At 35.7% G+C, this 8,788-nt stretch overlaps 1 non-coding gene across 1 annotated transcript; it reads left to right on the forward strand.

Moving 5' to 3' along the window:
* Positions 1–7,735: 7,735 nt before the first annotated feature.
* On the forward strand, positions 7,736–7,852 carry LOC127802960 (U5 spliceosomal RNA). Its single transcript, XR_008023407.1, has one exon. It is a non-coding gene; the product is annotated as a U5 spliceosomal RNA (small nuclear RNA).
* Positions 7,853–8,788: the final 936 nt, after the last annotated feature.

An 8,788-nucleotide genomic window follows, 5' to 3' on the forward strand; every position in this document is an offset into this window, starting at 1 on the left:
GCTCCCAAGTACAATGAAAATAACCAAAGAGATTTCCACAAGATCGCTCCAAGAATCACTTTTCTCACAATCTTGATCTCTTCTTTCCACCTCACTCAGCACATAAGAGGATGGCCAGTAGTCTTACAAACAGGAAAAACTAAGAATTCTCTCTCTCTACCCCTTGCCCTCTATTTATAATAGAGAGTGGATATCCCTATGAAGATATAAATATTTACAGTTTCACCCCATAACTTTTACTAATTACAATTTTGGGATACAACTTCTATTTAATACTTCATTTGCCTATACTCTAGACAACTTTAACAATTCTCCACCATTGTCTTGAGTATACTTCAACCTTTATCCATCAAAACCTTGGTCTTCCAATAGATGAACTTGACCTGCTCTCACATGGATCTTCCTGCTGCACCTGATCACTCAAAAAACACAAACACATCAAAGAAAACATATCAATGCTGTAAAACATAACAATGGATCACCTTTGGATAAATTTCAGCTGCAATAACTAAACCTGCAACTCTCATTAGATATTATCCTCCTCAAGGGATTTCCTAATGAATAACTTTTCCTAACATCAACTTGATTGATATACTCCATGGTGGGACTAAGAAACTAAGCCAACTGGACTGCCCATTGGCTGATTTCAACTCCTCCTGCCTAGGCTATATTATAGGGATCCTACTGCATACAAAATGCAACATATACACCCTAAATGCATAATTTCCAGCTAGACACGCTCCACCATAAACCAAATCCATATATGATGTTATTCCTTAATCCCAAAGGGTCCAAACTTTTACACAGCATCACATCAACAGTTCACCTTACCCGGATTGGCCTTAAACACTGTTAGACTTCCTCCTAGCTCCCAAAACTGGCCTTTAGGCTTTACCACTGTCTTCCCTTCTTATGTTTGTTTCAACAGACAAAGGACTGCTCTATCTACCTACCAGTCTACCAAGATATGCTTAAGACTAGGGTAACCTAGGCTGCCATAAGCTGTCCAAAACCCTATTCCAATCTCTATGCCTCATCATTCCAGCTTCTCCTCCTTCCAACAATCTCAAACACTGAATTAACATCTCAGCTACACCTTGAGATTCCCATTGGATAACTATCAATGAAGCTGCCTCACTCTTCCTAGGCATACCATTGCAATTGACACAGCTACTCCTATGCACTCAATTTTAACCCCTTGGACCATCATAAGAAACTCCAATTCTTATAATATTTTGGCTTAGGAATTACTTAACTCATAGAGAGACCTTCTAAGCAATAAACCTTGCTTACCTTTCCCTTTAACCTCTAATTCCTTAGGCTACTCTTATAAGACCAATTTCTCTCTTAATTTTCCATGGATACTAGCTGATTAGTGACACCTATTTGACCCAAATTAAGCCTTCATGTGCTGCTATAACCAATGGCCATGTCTAGCCATTTCCCTAGACTTTTCCCATTTCCCAGCACTTCCTTAATTTACAAATAAGCACTACAACAACACTCCACCCCTTTAACCTAAGGGATATACCATTTAAGTCCAAGATTCTCCCCAAATTTACATGGCTCCATGCCATTCATTAGGACAAGAGTGCATCACCTCTTCTTATACAAGAGATTCTGTTTTCAGCCTGCTTCTTAGCACTCAAACCTGAGCCTAAGCATTCGTCAAACCCAACATTCCATACCTCACTAGAAACTAACTTAAGACCTATCACTACCCATCCTAGGCAGCACTAGACCTTCTATTCCCTTGCTCATTACCTACAAGATGACCCTCCTTTTCTTTCATTGCTTAATCTAGATTTCGATTAACCAAGGGCTTCACCATACAAGACAACCCTTGCACATGCCCTTTTCCCTCTCACTGATTACAAGGACCCTCACTGCAAGAGCCAAAGCTATCTTAAACACTAGCTTCCTCCCCCTCACAATTCAGCCCGAGCTTACACAATGAATCTGATCAAAAAACATTTTCCAGATTTCCCTATTGCTATACCCTGGTTCATAGGTTAGATTTAGGACATCCCAAAGGATTCTCCTTGCTGGCCAGCATTCCAAATTCCATCCCTTGGCCATGGAATCAACTAATTCCATGTCCTATTAGTAGAGTTTTCCCTCATAGGTAAGAACCCTAGCTTTAGGAGACCTAGGTATACCTATTACACAACTCCACACACCTAACCCTTCACACCAAAAGCAATTTCCAGCAAACTTCCTAAATTCCAGCAAGCTCATATATGCTTGGGAATTCCTTAGGAACACATCATCTTCACTAGGTACACTTCACCTAGCTCCACTATGAGACAAAGCCTAGATAGGTCACCCTAGATCCTAGAAACTGATTTCTAATGGGATTTACTGCTACATCTGGAGACCTAGACAAACTACCTGGTTTCTATTCCTATACACCTGCAAATTTCCCTTCCCCTAATATCGCTAGCCTTAGATACCTTTCCTAGACCTTGCTCACCATTGTGAGCCATCCTCAACAAATGACACAGCCTAACCTTATCATAGGCTATCCTTTAGAGGCTACAGCTTATCCACATATAAATGCAAACATGCACCACATAACCTCCATTCTTGAGGGTTGCTACCATCTCTCTAAGAGATCCTTGCAACTTCTTAGGACTCCAATTCTCACTATCTAATTATTTTTAAGGACATTAGGCTTTCTATTAAAACAAGGACATATTTTACAGTTTCTAATATTCTGGAACAGCTCCACCATGCTTCCTAATTTCTCCCATCTCCAAATCCCTTAACCTTACTTTGATGCCTAGACAAACCATTTCCCCCTCCACCATGTCTCTATGGGTAAATACCCTTTTCCTATGAGAAGAACACCTTAACCCTAGGACCTATGCTATTTTTACTGCATACCTAGAAAAAACTATAGGACATCCGCACTCTCATAGCCAAAGCCACACATGGTACTTGAGCATTCGGGGTTGGTTTCCTCCTGGGTTTCTTTCTTCTTATTTGGGCAGAATTTCTTAATATGCCCCTCTTCATGGCAATGATAACACTTAAACTGTTTCTTGCCATTTTTAGACTTGCTTCTTGACTTCCCCTTTGATTTAAACTCTCTCTTTTCAGTCCTACTTCTAGCAGTAAGGACATCTCCAGCAGATTTTCCTTCTACTTTCTGTTGCAACTCCTTAGAGTTTAATGCTCCAAAAACATCTTCTAGGGATAACTTTTCGCTACCATGTTTTAATATATCAACAAAGGTTTCATATGTTTTTGGCAAAGAATGCAGTAATACAAGGGCTTTATCTTCCTCATCATAGTTAATATCTATGTTCTCTAAATCAAGACATATTTTATTGAACTCATCTATGTGATTATTCAGTTTCTGCCCTTCTTGCATTTTGAATGTGAAAAACTTTGCCTTTAGATACAACCTATTTGATAGGGTTTTTGTCATATACAAACTCTCTAATTTAGACCATAAAGCCTCAGCCGTTTCCATCCTTGAAACTTCCCTAAGAACTTTATCTCCTAAACTTAGAATTAGAGTATTATAGGCGCTCTTGTTGATTTCTTTCCGATACTTACTGTAATCATTCTTCTGTTCTTCAGAGGCATTCTCGGGCAGTTTCTGATCTGCCTCTAAAGCCTCTTCTAATCCTAAATTTCCCAACAGCGCCCTCATTTTAATTTTTCATAGACCGAAATCATTTGATCCATCAAATTTCTCTATGTCATACCTAGCGGAAGAAGGTGCGGAAGCCATAACAGGGATTAAAACTAAAGATTTCTAGGGTTCTTGGCTCTAATACCAATCTGTTATGTTTAGGAGCTCTTAGAAACCGATTCAAGACTTAGATTTGCCAATCTCTCTAATCTCCTCACCCAGAAATCAAACCACAACAGAATAGATTTAACAGCAATTGAAAACAGAAAAGAAATGAGAGAAAAGAACAATCAAACCATCCAAGAAGCACAGAATTATCCTGGTTCAGACTACAAAGAGCAATCCTACATCCAGCCTTTTCTCCGAGACAAATCCACTAGAAACCAAGAGTGATTACAGCAGTACAAAGTCCCCTACTCCCTCCAGTTACAGTGCTCCCAAGTATAATGAAAATAACCAAAGAGATTTCCACCAGATCGCTCCAAGAATCACTTTTCTCACAATCTTGATCTCTTCTTTCCACCGCACTCAGCACATAAGAGGATGGCCAGTAGTCTTACAAACAGGAAAAACTGAGAATTCTCTCTCTCTCTCTACCCCTTGCCCTCTATTTATAATAGAGGGTGGATATCCCTATGAAGATATAAATATTTACAGTTTCACCCCATAACTTTTACTAATTACAGTTTTAGGATACAACTTCTATTTAATACTTCATTTGCCTATACTCTAAACAACTTTAACAGAAAATGATGGGAAAAATCCTAGAAAAATTCTAAAAAATAGGAAATTATGTTTCGGTGATATTTCAAAAATTTTGGCAAGAAAAATGGTTCGGATACGCATTTTGAGGATGTGGCACGTATACCGAGAAAGTCAGATAGGCTGAGTTAAGGTGAGTAAAATTCCTTAGAAAATTTTAGAAATTCAAGAATATTATTTTATGAATTTTCATAGTGAAATATTTGAGAAAATATTTGATAAATATTTAGTGTGGATTTATTGAGAAAAAATAGGAAGAAATAGAGAGAAAAATAAAGAAAATGCAAGAAATTATGAAAAATAGATTTTAATATTTATTTAAATGAATATGGTGCTTAGGATACTTTGAGCCTTAAGTTGAAGTAACTGGTACAAATTTTGAGATTTGCACGCAAATCGAGACAATGCACGACACGAATATCGATGTAGCTGGATAAGTTTGAGAAGGTAAGTGGTACTTCCCAACTGGATTTAGTTTTATGGAAAATTGTTGGTTGTAGGTGATTTATGTTTCAAACTCCGATCCTCATGAATGCTTTCATCATATTGACATGCTTTGATAGGTATCCATCACGTAGACTGCATACATGACATGCTATGAAATGCATATGTACGAACTGGCACCGCTACTTTACCAATGGTGCACCCATACACCCCGGTTTCGAAAGAAATGGCCGCAAAAATGGTGAGTAGCATGAAGGGTGCAGTTAACCCTTATGATGAGTAAGACATTACATTCATACATGAAATATGTTTTTTGTACTCTTACTTAGATGATTCATCATCTAACTTGGGCTTTGCCCTTAGAATATTCAAACATTTCAGATGGAAATTGTAGCAGATATGAGGTCGAATGAGACATGAAATGACACTTAGCAGAGTGCATGAGGAATGAAATGTACATTATATAACCCATGTATTTAAGTTCTGTTACTTTGAAATCTGAATATTTTGAGAAATAATGATGTAAGATATGATTAATGTTAAGATATCAGATTCGATTCTAGCTTCCGCAATTTGATGTGTATAATGATTCTCTTTCGAGAAAAATAAATGAAAATTCTGGGAAGGATTTGAGGAATGATGCCAAAATTGTCCCAAATTATAATGCGCCCGAAAAACGGGGCATTACAATGAATCTTAAAAATTTAAAAATTTCTCTTGTACCAAACGCTCATTTAAAAAAATTGAGGTTGTCATTCTAGAAAAGAACAATAAGCATTTCATTTGAACATTTGTATATGACTGGTATTTGTGGTGGTAGTGGTATATAGCATCAGTACATAACCTATTCAAAGGTTTCCAAAATGGTGAACTGACGGCAAAAGCTTTATACTCTTTCATATTTGACTCAAAAACTTAGAAGAATTGAGAATGCTTTATTTTGTTTTTCTTTGCAAGTCAATCACCTTTTGATGCTATGTGAGGGGTTATGATTTTGGATCGAAAATAAATTACAAGTAAACTATCAATCACATAAATGAACACAAATTTTAACATAAAAACTTTAAATTAAAAAAAATCATAGCAGAACGAATAAAATATCATGATGATGATATTGGTACAATAAAAGTGATATTACTATAATAATTTTAGGAATTAGACACATATTTATAGATCTAAATCTCATCTATAAATGTATACAAAAAATTATATTCTTATCAAAAGATGAGATAAGAAGATAAGTTTTCAAATTAGATAAATAGCAATTACAATCGAATTTGACATTTTAATCATAATCAAATTCAAAATTTTAATCACGGTTAAATTAAAAGTCTCAATTAATTATTGATAGATAAATATTTTTACTCTTATGATTAGTTATGGTTTTGATGATGAAAACATTCCAAGCAAGCTATTTAAAAGTATCAAAATCATTTATCAAAGTATATATGTATAGTTACAAATCTAACAAATGCCTTTAGAATTAAATCTCTCAGTTTATTAATATCCAAATAAATTCCAAAGTATATGTGGTTAGTTAAGGCTATTGATGTTGGACATTGAATTTACAAGAAATAATCATTTGCTATTTATAGAAATTATTTTGAGAAGTGTTCTAGATTATTGGTCGACAATTTTAAAGAAAATAGCTTGAGAATGTTCTAGGAAACTGTCGACTGATAGAGAGCATATTATATCTTTTTTATGAAACTGTCGACAGACAGAATGCTTGCAAACGTATCTGTCGACAGCCTATCTCATATGTCCACTAAGTCTATTCTTTTATGTTGTAACTGTCAACTAACTTTCTTATTCTGTCAACAATTTGTTTCGCAAGTTCTCATAACGACTAGTTTTTTTAACGCATTTAATGCTCTCAACTACCACTAACAATCAAATTCTTGTCTTATTTCTCCATCAACTATAAATAGGTAGTTGAAGTTTCATTCAAAGCTCTTAGATCATTGAATACTCAACTACCAAGTGCTTAAGAAGTGATTGAGCTTCAATTTCTTTTGTTCTCTCGTTTCAAGTGAAAAGACTGTGCTTCTCTTGTATCTATCTCTATTATAGTCTTGTATTTTTATTGAGAAAACCTGTAACTAAGAAGTCAAACTCTTAGAACTCTCATTTTATTGTTGTGTTCGTTTGTTCCGAGCTTGTAGAACTTGAGGGTCTATTTAAATGATAGGAGGTTGTATTCTTTCCTAGTCTTTGGACTAGAGGACTTACTTGATTTAAATAAGGGATGTTAGTGGATTGAGTTAAAAAAAATCTTGAACAAGGAGTTAAGGTAGTGGATTAGACTTGAATAAACTAAATCACTATATATCCTTATATTCTTGTGTGATTGTTTGATTTAATTTTCTTTTAGATTTTCTCCATCCCTCACTTATTTCTTAGAACACTCCTTTGTATTGCAAAAATTATTGAAGAACAACATTTCTTTTTAAAATCACCAATTCACCCCGGGTGTGCCCTAGTACTTATTTTCTATCAATTTTTTGTCACAATTATCTCACAGATGTGTCATTAATTCTTTTAGCCAATTAATTAAAAATGCATATATTTGTATAATTGTATTAACTCTGTGGATATGGTCTTAGCAAGGAATGAGAGTAATCAAATCAAATCAAATGCATAAAAGAATACAATGTTTTTTAATTTCTTTCAAATTAGACATAAGCTGGGCTCAAATAAGTTTTGCATTTCTTCTTACCTCACGCAAACACAGAAAACAAAAGAAGTCCCACAGAACAGAGGTGGTTCTGCAAGCATGTATGCCAGTCTAATATATTTAGTTTCGTCCCACATCGCATAATTTTGAAACAAGCAATCACTCAGTGCCGTTACAAAACAAACCAAACGAGAAGTAGGGAACCACGCAGCCGGGCAGTGAGCGCAGAGCGAACTATTCTTTCGCCTTTTACTAAAGAATACCGTGCGTTCGCTGCAGATTGCGGCATACGCTTATTTTTGTAGGAGCTTTCCCATTTCTGGGCTAAGCTCTCAACAATCTCAGTTTCAACTTTCCATAATCTGTTTGTTCTAGTTTAATTATGGTTTAGTTCGCCTGAGTGGTTACTCGTGCGTTTGTTTGAAGAAGAGTACTTCGTCCTTATTTTATTGAGAGTATCAAGAGAGAACGTTTTGCTAGTCCTTATTTTATTGGTTTAAAAAGTGAAATCGTTCACTCTCCCATGCCCGGCCTGACAGGATGGGGGGTTAATTATGGTAATCCAGTCGGACGTAGTGGCTAGATCTGAGCTTACCGTTCACAAGGAGCCCCCTCACTTTGGAGAGAGGTATCTCACGCTGTCGCTTGCGAGACTCGATTCTCGATCTTGGTCCAAAATTCACAACAGAAAACACTTTGTGCCCTCTTCTTGATTAACTGGACTGTCCATACAAGCTAATCCTTATTTTATTGAGAGTATTAAGAGAGGACATTTTGTTAAAAAGAGTACCAATTGCTAAATAGGCGTCCTAGATAGAGAAATTAAACAGAACTGACCAACTGATGTTCCGTATTAGAGGAAATATAAAACTGATCACCCGCCCGCTGTGCTTCCATTAGGTATTTTATGGAAGACGGAAGCACAGGTTTGTTTTTCGTAACCTTTTTACTCATTAAAATAACCCTGTAGTTGATTGTATTATCTGAGGGTGTTAAAATCATTCAATTAGTTTTTATTTTAATTCTTATAAAATATTTTTAAAAAAAAAATCAATGACAATAATCCCATATAAGTTACGCTAGTCACCGCTCTAGTAAAATATAATATAAAAATATATAAAATGAAATGAAAACAACATAATCAAACCCTTCATACAACAAAATATAAATCGAACTGCCCTAAATAATTCATTGGCATGTCATCAAAATGATACAAACTTGAATTCAAAATGGAATTGGACGCAGCAATTCTAGAGGGGGAC

Source organism: Diospyros lotus, chromosome 5 (assembly GCF_014633365.1).
Source record: "Diospyros lotus cultivar Yz01 chromosome 5, ASM1463336v1, whole genome shotgun sequence".
Lineage (NCBI taxonomy): Eukaryota > Viridiplantae > Streptophyta > Magnoliopsida > Ericales > Ebenaceae > Diospyros > Diospyros lotus.